The sequence below is a fragment of the Camelus dromedarius genome, chromosome 18 (assembly GCF_036321535.1).
Source record: "Camelus dromedarius isolate mCamDro1 chromosome 18, mCamDro1.pat, whole genome shotgun sequence".
In the NCBI taxonomy this organism is placed as follows: domain Eukaryota; kingdom Metazoa; phylum Chordata; class Mammalia; order Artiodactyla; family Camelidae; genus Camelus; species Camelus dromedarius.
Genome location: NC_087453.1, coordinates 6,370,610 through 6,384,884, shown reverse-complemented (window position 1 = coordinate 6,384,884; position 14,275 = coordinate 6,370,610). Strand labels below are relative to the sequence as shown.

At 45.1% G+C, this 14,275-nt stretch overlaps 1 protein-coding gene and 1 long non-coding RNA gene across 4 annotated transcripts in view; one reads left to right on the top strand and one right to left on the bottom strand.

Annotated features, from left to right (window-relative positions):
* Nucleotides 1-14,275, top strand: part of TSHZ2 (teashirt zinc finger homeobox 2) — a 411,205-nt gene that overhangs the window by 393,607 nt on the left and 3,323 nt on the right. The gene's annotated exons all lie outside the window — the stretch shown is intronic.
* On the bottom strand, nt 279-8,351 carry LOC135323411 (uncharacterized). 2 transcript variants are annotated; one of them, XR_010385010.1, is made up of 3 exons: nt 7,987-8,351; nt 1,861-3,678; nt 279-1,380 (listed from the first exon to the last, which is right to left on the bottom strand). It is a non-coding gene; the product is annotated as an uncharacterized LOC135323411 (long non-coding RNA). The 2 variants fall into 2 exon arrangements; XR_010385011.1 differs by lacking the exon at nt 7,987-8,351 and having other exon boundaries at nt 285-1,380; nt 1,861-2,171; nt 3,426-6,759.

Genomic DNA, 14,275 nt, shown 5'->3' with positions numbered 1-14,275 from the left:
AGGTTAAGAATCACTTGATTTAAAGAGCCCTTGGCGTCCTTAGGCCACGAAATCTTAACGGTTTCAGGCTGTGGACTTCTTTTGGCCACCTGGTGAAGCCGGTGAAGCCCGTCTCAAAACCAGTGCTTTTAGAGGGGAGGGTAGAGCTCAGTGGTGGAGGGCGTGCTTAGCACACACAAGGTCCTGGGCTCAATCCCAGTAACTCCATTTAAAAAAAAAAAAAAAAAGAATGTTAAAGACATAAAATAAATACCTGAGGTTTGAAAAATCATGGAAATACAATTATCAAATATTAAAGAAACAAATTTGTGATATATTAATAAGTGAATTTATTTATATACATTAACCAGCATGACCAGTGCTAAGGCCGATAACCACTGTAATTTCAAAGTTATGATGAGTGTGCATGATTTTGCAAGACATTTGTAAGAGCTGTAATGTGACAAAACTATCTGTGATGTTTTGGTGAAAATATTGGTGATAAAACAATCAGAATACTGCTACTACTGAGAATTGATGTCTCTATCCGTAAATGAAGGAAATGCTGAATTTCAGTTAAAGGTTAGTGAAATTAATGGTGTAATTGTCTTTCCCGTGCAAGTTCATGGATGCCCTGAATTGTGTGCAGAGGTACTGGGTGAAGGCTTCCTTCCCTGGTTTCCTTGTGGTGTGGAAGTGACCGCGTGCATGTGCAGCCTCCCCTCCCACTTTGTTCTCAAGCCTGCCTCACGTCGTCTTATTTTCTCATCTTTATTTACTGAAATATCTCCTAAGTAAAAGCACATCGATGTGAATATGGCCTATATCTGACTGGCTTGACTCTGAAGCTATAAATGAACTGTGCGCTATGGTTCAGAGGCAGCTAAGAGCAGAAGAAGGACTGTCTGTTGGAAACTTGTTTAATAGAACTTAAGCTGCAAGGAGGCAAGGACCAAACTATCTTATTCCAGGTTGTACATTCAGGCACCTAGCCCCGTGCCGGGCCCAGGAAAATCTCTCAACACACACAGAGTCAACGAAGAAGCAGACATCAGGCATCAGTTAGCAAAGAGGAAGGGAGACCTTCCCGGGGGGTTTGGTCCAAGAGGCCAGCAGGTCATGGATGTCTCTGGCTGGAGACTGAGGAAGACGAACCCACCGTGAAACGGAGAGAAGTGCCTCCCATCGGTATCCCCACAGGTATTCAAAAGGGCTATTTCCAGAGAGAATAGAGGGTGAGAATCTCCTGCGGTGAAGGACCAGATAGCAAACAGTCCAGACTCTGCAGACGACACGGTGTCTGTCACAACCACTCGGCTCCGCCAGTGCAGCACAAGGGCAGCCACGAGTAAGACGTGGGCCATGTGGGTCCGTGTGCCAGTAAAGTTTCATCGATGGGCTCTGAAGTTGGAAATTCAGACAGTGTTGACGTGGCATGCAATACTATTCTTCCTCAGATATTTTTCAGTTCTTTAAAAATGTGAAAGCTATTCTTAGCTCACAGGCCAAATAAAAATAGCCGAGGGCTGGGGAACAGAAGACATGGCTCTGTTTTACTCGTGGTTGTGGGGGCTTGGTTTTTGCCAGGCTGGGCTGAGCCTCCGTCTACACTGGCCTTGTCCTGTTCCCTTTGAAGGCCCAACCCTTTCCCACCCTTGCGGATTCGCCCCTGTGGATGCTCACTTGTGGGTGTACTCCACCAGGTCCCCTGTGGCCGACCCCTTCCCACCTTTCAGGTCTTAATTCAGGTCGCCCCTGCGGAGGCCTTCCCTGGCCCCTGCTCACGTAGCCACACTCATGCTCCCACCTACAGCCACTCCCTTATCCATCACCCCGCGCCTCCTCCGCCGCAGCCTCCGCCCGCCCTGCTGGGTCTCGCACCTGCTCGCTGTCTTCCCTCCGGATACAGTGCAATCTCTGCAGACACGGGCCTGTCTGTCGTGCTCCCCGCTGGGTCCCTTGTATTGAAACAGCCTCTGGTGTCTGGCACAAAGCAAATGCTTCCCCAGTGTTTGTTGAAAGAACCTGTTAAGCGTTCACTGGCAAGAGCCCAAAAATGCACAGCCAAAGTCTGGCTGCCCCACCTGGTCCAGGGGGCGTCAGTCTTTGTCATCCTCATCACCATCATATAAACTTATAGTAATTTTTGGAAGCAGCTGAGTAATTTTTCAAATACAGTCTTATACGGAGCCCTGTGTACGTATGAAACAGATGAAATGAAGTTGCTTTGAAGTGTGGGGACTCTCTCAGGCACATACCCCTGGTTGCCCCGTCTGGAAATTTCCACCTCCCCTCTGCTTCTGAGAAGCTCCTTGAGAGCCCCTGTCCTGGTCTAGAACTAAGATCTGAGACAACTCTTCCCCAGTTACCCCAGGGCCTCTGCCCTTCGCGTGTGAGCTAAGGAATCATAGAGTCAACCATTTCTAAGAAACCCCTTTTGAACCATCCGGGGGAGTTCCTTTCCCAAAAAAACACTTGTAAGCCCACTCAAAATTAAATTCTAAAAGAGAGCTGTGCGGTCACACTGGCCATCGAATTGCTCTATGACTTTGTAGAAACGTGCTGGGTCTCAATTTACTTGATTTTGAGAACGGCCACAGCAAGGCCTGCTCCCCCCACGTCAGCTCAGCGCGGGCGTGTGCGCTCGGAGGCAGGTCCACGTAAAGCGGCAGGAGGAGGGGGTCACCGGCAAGCCAAGGAGGGAGGCCTCGGGGAGAACCAACCCTGCAGCCTTGATTTTGGACTTCCAGAACTGTGCGAGAGTACATTTCCCTAGTGGAAGCCTCCCGGGCTGTGGTGCTTTGCCACAGCGGCCAGAGCGGGCGGATCCAGCCAGGGGAGGCAGGACCGGCGTGCGGAGCTGGGAACTGACCCCACCGGCCTGGCTGCAGCTGGCTCCCCCACAGTCTGGAAAGTGCATTCAAATCGAAATACCTCTTGCTGCCTCTTCACGTGGCCTAGCCTCCGTGCACACACCCCAAGTGTCTCTCTGCACGTCCTAATCTCAGTTCTCATTTTGTAAAGACACCAGTCAGACTGGATGAGGGCCCATCCCAGTGGCCTCATCTTAATTTGATCACCTCTTAAGAGATCTTAGTCCAAATCTAGTCACATCCTGAGTACCGGGGTTGGGTCATCCACATATGAATTTGGGGGGGACACAATTCAGTCCAAACTCTGGCTTCTGAGAGGTTGGCCAGTAAAGCCTTTGTCATCAGCACTGTGACACCAGTGGTGGCTTCTCCTGACCACCGCCCTGCCCTGGTCCCTGGCCTCAGAGGGAGCGGCTGGTAGCTATGGAAACCCTCCACCCTCCACACAAGCTTTTTGTTAACTTCCTTTCCACAAAAGACGAGAGGTCCACCCTACGCTGCATTTACAGCTATGCTTGGAAGGAGTGAACGTTTTCTAGTAAATTTTATACATGAGACGTTTAAAATACACACCGTTGCTTCTCAACAGCTGATTTGGGGGCGGAGGGAAGTCTTGAATTCTCTCAAGAAAGCAAGGCTGGTTCAGTGTCTTTCAGTCCAGCAGGAGCAGGACCACGGGGCAGAGATTGAAGGGTCTCCTGGTAGAGCCGCCTGGTGGGAAGGGAAGGGAAGGGAGGGGAAGGGAGGGGCGGGGGCTCAAATCCTGGCTGCATCTTCTTACAGTCATGATGACCGTCACTTCACGCTCCCATGAGTCAGTGGACCCCTGGTAAAAAGGTACTGCTGATAATACCCGCTCCAGTTTTGTTGTGGAGGCCTCTCTGTCCCCCACCGGCCTCACACAGCGCCTGGCACCAGGTGAATCCTCTATCCGATAAGAGCAATTGTTGTTACTGAAGAGCAAACAGTTAAACCCCAAGAACTTGAAGGTCTCCTGAGAATTCCTCCTTTGCACGGACATTTGGCTGCCCAGTCTTGTAACTACACCATTTGGGCTGGGACTTGTCATAAAGGTCACCAACTTTATAAACACTGGTGCTTTGCACTGTTTGTTTGTTTCATATTCGTGCGTGTCGTGGAGGGGCTTAATCTAAATAGAAATGCAGGTTTTGGAGTTGGGACGGGAAAGAGACAGGGAGGAGGAGGAGAGAGAGGGGAGGAAGCAGGGAACGTTGTAGCAGGATTGTACAAGGCATGTATTCCATCCGGGCTCTGCAAGAAGGGTTAACTGATCCAACAGCAGTGATCAATCAATCAGATGTTAGATTTTTCTCAGTCTTGGCAGCACATTAGGATCCCCCTGGGGAGCTTTTAAAATCCCCAATGCCCAGGCCTTACCCCAGACCAACTAAGGCAGAATCTGGGAGATTCTGTGCATCAGTGGGGCCAGGCATCAGTGTTGTCAGGCCCCCCAGGCAACTCCCACGCGGAAGGGGACCAGTGTGGAGAGCTGTCTCCGTGCATGGGGCGCAATCAGATAACTCTGTGCCACTCGTTAGCTGTGAACTTGGGCAAGCTGCTTAACATCTCTGGGCCTCGACTTCCTGGTCTGTCTTGAGGCTTAAATCAGATGTCATCGGTTAAACACTTGTGCTCCAGGTCAAGAACATACTGGGTTGATAAACAGCAGCTGTTTCTTGTTACTTTTCTCACCATCACCCAGTGGGTGCGAAGGCGGGGCCTCCATGTCACCATCTGCAAAATGGCGGAAGCCTGAGGTCCCCGAGGTCATTCACTGTCTATGATTCTACAAAGGCAGAGCCGTTGACAGAGTATGAAGAAAAGCACGTGTTTCTTTACTGAGCGACACCCTGGGCCTGGAACAGGGCGGGCGCTGTGGAGTCTCTCGAACAAGGCCACCCCTGCCCTCCTGGACCCTGAGGGCCAGCGGGAGAGGCAAGCATTAAGCCAGTATCCAAACAAACCAATGAATTATTCATGACAACTGGAGGGTAAGAGTGAAGAAATCCAGGGACCTGGTCTAGATTCTGGGATAAGGAAAGGCCCTTCTGAGGATGCGATCCTGAAGCCAGTGGGCGAATGTGCGGCAGGAATCATCCAGGCAGGGTCAGGGGAGGGGCCCCAGCCACCGGGACAGCAGGTGCAAAGGCTGTGAGGAGGCAAGGAGCCTGAACATCTTTTTTTCTTTAGAGCATCTCGAGGGACCCGGGCTCTGCACAGTGTGCTTTGGGAAACACTGGTAAAGTCAGACGAGAGACTAGGTTTGAGCCCCAGGCAAATTCTGATTTCATTCCAACGTCACTAGGACATAGCTGAGTGGGCGGGGGGTGGGGGGGACAGTCTAACCTCCTGACCCTCTGCGTCTTCACTTGTAACGAGGAAATAATAACTCAGATTTTCCCTATCGTTTGTGAGGGTTGATAACTGTTGGTCGCAATCAAATTAGTAAAGGGTAACAGCTATTATGACGAAGCAGAGGGGCCCCTTGGTGACAGAGAAACCTGGTTCAAATCCCAGTTCTGCCATTTCCCAGGCATGTGATCTTGGTCCCGTTTACTTAAATCTCTGTCCCTCAGTTTTCTGACCTCTGAAAAAGAGGGGCTCAGAAAAGCCACCTCTGGGGATTATGATAAGAATTAAATAAAATAATTGCAGTCAAGCTTCAGGCAAAGGATAAGCATGAAATGAGAGGATCATTAAGTGAAGGGAGACTCTTCTTCTTAGAAACAGGAGGGTTTGCCTGAATTATTTAAACATGGTTTCCAATCCACCCATCCCCTCGTCCAGTGTAGATACGTCACAGACAGTGTGGCCATGGGCTTAGACACATAATCACAGTGGTAAAAAAAAAACATATTCTGCGGTTCATTTTCCTTACTTGGAGGGCAAGTCGTTCTTCCTAAATGCCAACAACCCGCATTTCGGCAGCTGTGAAGTCCCCTCACTGAGTCCAGGCAGTGAATCTCGCTTGGTTGTAAGTTCGTTGTAATAAATAGCATTTAGCTCCGCGCCCCATTTAGAGAAGATGGGTTCCATTGTGAATCATGTCGTTGGCGGCTGGGACTTTAAGCTGCCCGCGTTGTTTATGGTGGTGTTTGCCAGCATCTAGACCTCTTTCAAACAATTTAAGTGCCCTTTTGGAATATATGCATGTGGCTCAATAAAAATGGGTACAGGGAAATCACGTCCCTTCTCCCGTCTGTGGCCGTGCCCCAGGAGCAGCCACACACGAGAACTGTCGAATGTTAAACACGTAATTGCCCAACACAAAATTATAATGAACGTGGAAACCACCAGAGACATTTCCCCTTCCCATTGTCAGGATGTTCTCCTGGTCTTTGCCACCCTTTTAATTTATCTCTTGAAAGGACGACAACAGCTGGGCAGTTTTTCAGTCCTTATCATTTTTCATTATACAGCTTTACTGAGCAATGTGCCTTTAGAAGATTCTCGTTAGCTCCACTGACAGCAATAAATACTGGCTGGAGAACAGGCTTCGAAGTCAGCGAGACCCAAGTCCAAACGCTGCTCGACTACTTACTAACTCACTGACCTTGACGGAGTTTCTTAACAAGTCCAAGCCTCTGTCGCCTCGTCAGTAAACAGGGACAATGAGATCTAGTGTCGGGGATTATTGTAAAAGGTAATGAGCTCTTAATAAAGTGGTGGGCACTGTGACGGCTTTCTACTCTTTTCTTCTTAATATCCACATCAAATGTTTTGAAATGCTATTTTATCCTTTTTTTTATAAAGGGGGAAAACTTTTCTTAGCTGCACATCGGAACTGACAGCTGATTTCTTTTCAACGTTTGTTTAATGCATGCACTGCAGATCCTCTCTTCTGCTTAGTTTTTTAAAATTTCCAGGAGGAAAGAACAATCCACTTTCCAAGACCCGATGATTATTTATTTTTAACACATAAGCAGAATTTTATGTATGTGGTTTTTAATTTATTCTACATATTATTCAACAGCATTTTGAAGGTACTATTTTGTATGCAATGCAATAAAATCATAAGAGAAAAATCATTTTTTAAGTCTACATTTTAGTTGAGCACTTACTGTGTGCCAGGAACCATTTGTGGAAGATACTATTATTATCCTGATTTTGCAAATTTGGAAACTTAGGTAGAAAAAGGGCAAGTCACTTCCCCCAATGTCACCCAAGTAATACATAGCACTATTAACAAAAATGCCAAAGGACAATGCAGAGAGAATATGAAGAGAAGTTAATGGGCACAGACTGTAGCCTTCAGAGGTTACACAGTTGCTAAACTTGGGCCACCAAACTGACTCTGAGTTTCCTAGTAGCAAAAGCAAAAATGGAAATGTGACCCATCCCAAGATTGCCCTTCTCCATAGGAAAATGTATACCAGGATTTAAGAATAAGCAACGCCTTTCCAGGCACTTAATGTCTGGTAGAAATTTCTTGCATAATTTTTGTGGCAGAGTGCAATAAAGACAATAGGAGGTTCTCATCGTAAACCAAACATGTAAAATCAAAATCATTCCTTTCTGTAAAAAAAAAAAATCAACTATTCCTTTCTGCAAGAATATGTTTTGCTTAACACTGGGCTCTATCTCTTTTTAATAATTATTCAATCCAAGCTTTGTCAAAGCATCATACTGTGAAGAGACTCATGTTAAAAAGTGAGTTGTGGGGAGGGAGAGGAGGCTGCCTCTCTCTGCCTTATCATTTTTATTTAGATTGAAGTACCTTTGGTTATAATTAGGGATAACTGTACAGCAGTTAAGACTCCATAATCCCATCACAGGTTGTCAAGAGATTTTTCAGAGGGCAAACTCTCCTGCCATTTCTTTCATTTCTGTTTCTTAACTACTTGGGTAGCCTCAAGTTGGAGCGTGTGCTTGAAGAAGATTTTCTGCTGCCATTGAAATCTACTAAGCTGACACACAAGTAGGGACACAAATGACGCCTCGTGACAGCGTGTGTGTCCCTCTCGGGGGGCTCTGCGTCTCCTTGCCTGACATTTTTATTGTTGTGGCTCTTCTCCAAGACGTCACCCTGCTCCCGCCAGCTTCAGTCCACAGCCATGAAGATGGTTAAGCCATTTCTAGGGCTGCCCATAAAGTAGACCAAAAGGGAACTTACTTTCAACAATTATTTCCAATTGCCCACTCCGTTAGCCGCCGGAGGTTGGTGATACAAGGTGGAGATCAGCTCAGAAGATGTTTGCTCTGGCCCTGTTCAAAAAAAAACAAAAAAAAGGAAACACAAAACACCCGTAGAGAACGCTCCTCCTGCTTTAGGGCTGCAGGCAGTTGACTGTCTGGTTTGTGTCATGAAGTGTAGACATGCATTTGAGACACGGTTGATTTATCACAAGTTGTGCTTTAAAAGAGGAAGTTCGAAAGTTGAGATTTTCCAGCTTGTCGATTATGACCCGCATGCTGTCCGTATTTAGATGTCCCAAGGAAAAGACTACCAGGATCAAAAACTGTACAGCCTCCCGTTCTTTAAGGGTCTAATCAAGCTTCCCTTTGATAAAAATAAAAAAAGGGTGCAGTCTCATTGGCACAGATCCAACATCAGGAACAGTTAGTTTCAGGGTTAAAGGTCAAGGCTCTGAAATCCAGAAGGTATATATTCCAACTGAATATTGCAGTCTTCAGTTCCACTTGTCACATCACCTTGGATAAGTCACGTCCGTTACGTAAACTTCAGTTTTGTCCTCTGTAATACTGGATGCCTGTTGGGTTGTTGAGATGGTTAACGGAAATAACACAAGAGTGGTGGGTCCAACGTGACCCGTCACTACCCCGACGTTACTGATAGATCACTTTTCTCTTTCTTTATGGACTCACCTCTTTGAAGGTTGATATAAGGAAGAAGAAGTCCTTTTCGACTTTCAGAAACTCAAACACTTCTTTCTTTCAAGTTTATTTTGTGACTTCCCTTTCTTGGAGCAACGAGTCTCGGTTTCTGTTTTATGATAAAAAAAAAAAACCACGTGGAAGAAAGGGATTAAGAAAAGGCAAAACTAGATCAGAGAATAGTTTAAAATATTATCCAGCTACTCACATGGAGCTGTGGCTGGTGTGTAAAAAGTTCAATACATCTAAGCAATTATTTTATCCATTCAAAGAATTGAAACTGGTCCACCAAGGTTTAAGAGTTTCTGCACACAGAGATTTCTCTTAGGAGAAGTGAGAGGAGGCACTAATGATGAACTTCATCAAGGTAGGTAAGCCCAATTTGGATTTTCAAATTATAAAATCAATTTGAAAAAAAAAAAATCTTAACTGCAGGTTTCTCCCAGGATGACAGGGTTAAAATCGCTTGTCTCCATTTCCACTTGGCTTCCTTGTCACAGTCTTCTTTTAATAATACAATTTATACATTTTTAGCATTTATATTTTACTCTTTTTGGTTTAAACAAACAATTGCTAGAAGCCCTGATTTAGGAGTCAGGTGTCCTGACCCCATCACTTAATTACCATAGGAGCAAATTATTTAAACTCCCTCAGCCTCAAACTCTATCTTATAGGGCTACTAATATTTAGCCAACATATTACAGAAGATTTTATCTATATATGCTTTGAAAAATGTAAACTGCTTCAAAATGGCAAAATAAATTATTCCTTGAAGTTGAAAGCACCATATAGATGGCAAAGCTTTTTTTTTTTTTTTTTTTTTTTTTTTTGGCAAAGCTTCTTCTTGTCCATTTCTGTTCCCTTGGACTTTCCTTAATTTTTCTAGTCTGTCCTCTCTTTTCTTTACACGCTCTCTTTCGTAGACTTAGAGACGTAGGACTCCAGGTCAATCTTTTTCTTTTCTTTTGTATTGTTTTAGTAGTTAGGTTTTTGTTGTCGTTGTCAATTTTGGGTGGGGGTTAGGTTTATCTATTTACTTATTTCAGTGGAGGTACTGGGGATTGAATTCAGGACCTTGTGCCTACTAAGCATGCGCTCTACCACTGAGCTACGCCCTCTTTCCCGAGTAATAAGCATTTTAAAATTCCTGTTTGAAGAGATAGCCTTCAAATCATTGTCTTTAGAATTTCATTCACTCAGATATTTATCAAGTACCTGCCACATGCCAGACATGGGCTTAGATGTGTGGGATATTGGTGTGATTGTCGTGCACCCAGCCCCCACCTCCTTGGGGTTTGTTTATAAGCCAGAGTAGGAGACAGACATTAAACTAAAACCTCCATATATGATTGTATTCATAAGCCACACGTCCTATAAGGACAACATAAAAGGAGCAACATTATAACAAAAGAACTTAAGTTCAAAGGGTGAGGGTCAATTTCTCTGAGGAAATGACATTAAACTAAGACTTCAAGGATGAGAAGGTGCTGGGCAAACTAGGAGGAAGAGCATTCTAGACAGAGGGAACAGCACCTGCAAAGACCTGGAGGGAGGTTTCAGACGCTGTCAGAAGGCCAGCATTCTTGGGACTTGTCAGTAAAGGGTACAGACCCAGGTGAGGGCAGAGAAACGGCAAGGCCAGATCAGGCAGAAAGTTGTAGATAAACGAGGCTTTTGCTAAGTGCAGTAGAGGTCACGGAAGGCTTCTAAGCTGGGAGGAAGTGGGGAATGACCGTGTCAATCTAATCTAAATTTTCATCCAGGAAACGGGTGCCCAGGCTGGAACAAAGATGCAGGAGGTGAAGGTGGGAGTAGACTTTGGTGAGGGATGCCATGGCTGGGTGTCAAGGATGCCCCCATTTTCTGGCAGGAGCAATTGAGCAGTTTGAGGTTTCATTTCTTGTGACTGGAAACGTTGGAGAAGAAACAGGTTAGAGGCGGGGGAATTCAAACGACTGGCTTTTGATAAAATGACCTTTGAGGTCCTTGTGAGATACTCAGGTTGAGATGTCGAGGAGCCGGGTGAGTGTATGGATCTGAACTCACAGTCGTCAGCAGACGGGTGATGTTCAACTTCATGGAAAAGGAGGCTGCTGCCTAGAAAGGGCTTCTGAAGAGCAGGGTGTTCTCCCCTTCAAAGATCCCATGTGGATATTTCCGGACGAACATTTTATACTTTGCCCTTTACTTCCTGAAATAAAATTTGTAGATCAAATGACCAACCTACACACATAATTTCAAAAAGAAACCATCTAGTGCCATGACTGTAAAATAAGAAGAAGAAAGTATTTGGGCACAAAAATTCACTAGAACTGGATTTCTCAAACTCCAACCTGGATGCAGATCACCTGGGCATCCTGTTAAAAGGCAGATTCTGAATTAGCAGCTCTGGGGTGGACCCGGCTTTCTGTAGCTCCAACAAGCTCCCAGGTGATGCCAGTGCTGCTCAGAGTATGCCACCCACGCTCAGAGTAACGAGATCCTCGAAGACAGGATGACGTTGTCTGATATGTGCCCCCATATGCAGAGTCTCCGTGAGAGTGTCATGATCAATGCAGGTCAATATGGGTGGGCTGAATGAACATCTCAAATATCATGAGCAGCGATGCCAAAGGTGACCTGATTTTCTAAAATGGCAAGTAACTTCTGTTAGCATTCCAAATAAAATAAAGTACAGTCTCTCTTTGTTTGCAAAATAGCTTTATTTCTGGAAAATGCAGTGTGTATGAAATTGTGCATAAAAGACTTTGTATTTACGTGTAAAATGTACTTAAGTTTCAGGCTCAAATAATTCTAAAACATGTTTTCCACTAGGTCAGAGGTTCTAAACCAAAGATAGTTTTGCCCTCACCCCCACCCCCTACAAAGGGACATTTGGCGATGCCTCAAGATACTTCGGGTTGTCACAACCCAAGGGTAAGGGGAGACGCCACTGAAATCTAAGGGATAGAAGCCAGGGATGCTGCTAAAAATCCTACAATGCACAGGAGAGTCTCCCACAACAAGAAGTTATCTAGCCCAGAGTACCAGGAGTGCCAAGGATGAGAAATCCCAACCTACGCGAGATTTTCAAAAATGGTGCCGCACATTCCCACCGTTACATCACATCACTGCCCGTGAGACTGTCCTGCCCGTTGCGAGATGCCTAACGTTCCTGGCCCTGAACCGTGGAATGCTAGTGGCCCATCACGGTAGCAATCCCAAAACACCCCCTGGGGACCTAACGCAGCTCTGAGAAGAACGGTGAAGAGCAGAGAAAAAAGAAGGCAAGCGGGACGGAGCCAGGTCACAGAGATGAGGAAGAGCCAACCCAAATGCTTTGCCAGGGGGATGAAAAATTCCATCACGGCCAAAAGCAAGTACAGTATCTACAGCTCTATGCATCTGTTGGTGGCTCTGTAATTAATACAAAAATAATTGCATCTTTTCGCCTGGCTCTCCCTCACAAACTCTACTTAATGAACACTGCCACTGATTTTTTCAATATGTAATTAAGATTTTTATATATTTCTGTTTTATTTTCATAGTAGTAACTCAACATATTAGGGGAAAAACCTCAGACAGCAGCAAAGCTTGGTGCCAGCCACCACTTGAAAGTCAAACAAGAGTATTTGCTTTCTTTTTTTTTTTTTAATCCATCCAATTTGTTTTGAACAGTAAAAAATAATAATAATAAATAATAATATCAATTGTCCTTCCCCTTCCCTTTATTTTCTGGTTTTAGTTTTCTGCCATGTCTCATCTTTAGATCTAGAGGGGAAAAAAGGTGTTTCTTCTTTTAAGATAAGAAATAATGCAAAAGGGTATATTGTCCCCAAATGGCCCAAGACACAAGGCTTCCTCTTTACCATTCTCTGACCTTCTGGAAGAATCCGCCACTTCCATCAATCATGGTGGGATATGCGCTCTCTCAGATAGAAACAGCATCATAGCCAAGTTTTAATAGAAGACACTCATATCTGGAATTTAACTGAGTAACTGTACAGATGCTCTTGGGAAAATGCCTCTAAGTTATGAATAATGCTAGTGTTCCACCCTTTAAGACATTAGCAGGCGATCACAGGCCACGTAAGAAGGAATGCTTAAGAGACCAGAAGAACCTGAACCTGAATATCCTTTCTCCCACTTACCAGCCAGGTGGCTGTGGGGTCTTTAAATCCCCGTTTCCTAGGCTGGAAAGTATGGACACTTACTTACCTCCTGCATCGCAGCATTGTGAACTTGACGTGAGGCGAGGCATGCATTTAGCATGAGTAACCCAGCATTAACATGTAGAAAATGTCAAGTTATCCCGACAGCAAGATCCTTTCACGCTGAGGCCCCCAAAAGCCAAGTAACCTGAGCAAAGAATTACAGAAAATCAGTGATGAGGTCAGGACTGAGATCTTAGAAACTAAACAACTTCATTTGTTTCTGCATGGGATTCTGTCATGAAGGTGTTTTCCAGAAAATGACATTCAAGTATATTTGTGTTTCGTAGGGAAGAGAAGGGTTATCAAACAAATTTAGGAAGCACTGAGTTAAAGAAAGATGTATTGTGTTGGGTTTTAATTGCAGGACTTCTCAGAGCCTTTAATATGCTAATATGTATTGTGAATTTCCAAGAACGGAACTATAATAAAATTATTTTTTTCTTTCTCCTTGTTCCCCTTCCCAGAACAAATTTTAATCTAAGAGAAACCCAGCTAGAGAAGTTTGGGTATTGATCAAATCTGGAGCAGGTTCAAGGAAGTGGTAAACGAAACAAGGTTCCCTAAAACTGGTATCACATTAAGATTGTGGTCAGGGAGGGGAAAATGAGACCACAAACAGACCCACCCCCAACCACACCCCTCACCCCCGACTTCACCTCCATCCTGTCTCACCGTGTAAGGCACTGTCACTCAGTAGGGAAGACAGGCTTTGTCATTCTCTTCACTTTCCCTCTTCCCTTCTCTCTCTCCCGCTACCTTCTCCTTAGGCCATTGCAATTTCTAGCCTCCACTTTCTTTTTCTTTGACCCATCTGTCTTCCTCCAACCACATGAGCATCCTCCTTCAAGTTTCTAGACCTGCCAAGGGTTCCAACAAGGTCAGAGCATAGACTGCTGGGAGCTTTTGTATCTGAAATGCAAACCCGATGATGAAGGGAAATGGCTCCTCCCAGGGACCGTGGTGCCTGCAGTGAGTGTGGAAGCTTCTGAACACGGAAGCTTCCGAACGCAGAAGCCTAAATGAAAAGCCACCCACTGCTTTTTATTAGCTGCGGAACTTTGGACAAGTCACTAACATCTCTGAGACTTTTTCTCTCTCTTTTTTCCAAAATGAAATGATGTGCAGGGTGAGTGGCAATGTATATAAAACACTCGGAATCCAGTAGGTCGAGGATAACTGGTTGCTAGGACTGCAGTCACACCATTTCTTACCAAGGAAGCCTTTATAATGTTTGTTATGATCATTTTGCACATAATTTCCCTACACACATCAAAGATCATACAATTTTCAACTTGTGTTTGTTCTTCTACTAAAAACTCGGCGAGTTTCCTTTTCCAAAAGGCTAATTAAATAGGTCCAAGGTGGTTTTTCTCA